This window comes from Merops nubicus, unplaced genomic scaffold (genome assembly GCF_000691845.1).
Source record: "Merops nubicus isolate BGI_N331 unplaced genomic scaffold, ASM69184v1 scaffold1635, whole genome shotgun sequence".
In the NCBI taxonomy this organism is placed as follows: Eukaryota; Metazoa; Chordata; class Aves; order Coraciiformes; family Meropidae; genus Merops; species Merops nubicus.
In genome coordinates this window covers 26199-26969 of record NW_008611488.1, presented here as the reverse complement: position 1 = coordinate 26969, position 771 = coordinate 26199, and the positions used below count along the sequence as shown (strand labels likewise).

Here is a 771-nt window from a genome sequence, read left to right as displayed (position 1 = left end):
TTCTGTGATTTGGAGGAATTATTGCACATAGTGACAAAGCTGCAAAACTCAGTGGAGACAGAGAATGAATTGCAGTTGTTGAGACTCTTTTGAGGACCATGGACCTCTGCTGGCATCCTGGACTAGATACTACAGAAGGGAAATGACTGTGGTGGTTCTGATTCTCACCTGGCTTTGTTAGCAGCTGTGTGATCATAGTGCACCTGCCTTTGGGTTCATAGAGCTTTGGAAAATTGCCACTGAGGTGCATTTATAGCTGTGGTTTAGGTCTTGCTCAGACTATGACTCTAACTGATTGCACTGTGTCTTTTCTCCTCCCTCCCTCCTGTTATTTGTATCAGAGCAAGAAAGAAGACAGAGACTAGTTTGTTTTCCCTTCCATTAGTGAGCTGAAGAGACCAAGAGCTGTGTTTTGCTAGGTCCCTATGAAACTAGAATACCTGTAACTGCCTGGTGGTCACCTTTTCTGACCACATATGCACTGATATGGTCACCAGGGGTAATCCTTAAACAATGCACCCTTCTGGATGTTATGTGAAAACCCTAACCACGTGCTTATTTTAGGAAAAATTCCTCATTGTACAATGCCTCTGTGCTGTCATAACTAGTAAACAAGCTTGGAGTTGCTTACAGAGTAGCTCTAGTAGCCGTGGCAGAGCAAGCAACTGTCACGGTGCTACAGCGGCAGCCCCTAAACGCAGGGTCTGAAGTGTGAGCCTGTAAGTACTGTTCCTGTCACGCTGCTGCTTACCTCGCTGGGAGCCCCGCAAA

The 771-nt window shown here is 46.0% G+C and overlaps 1 protein-coding gene across 1 annotated transcript in view; it reads left to right on the top strand.

Annotated features, from left to right (window-relative positions):
* The window catches only part of PHYHIPL (phytanoyl-CoA 2-hydroxylase interacting protein-like), a 12250-nt gene that overhangs the window by 8043 nt on the left and 3436 nt on the right, over positions 1 to 771 (top strand). The gene's annotated exons all lie outside the window — the stretch shown is intronic.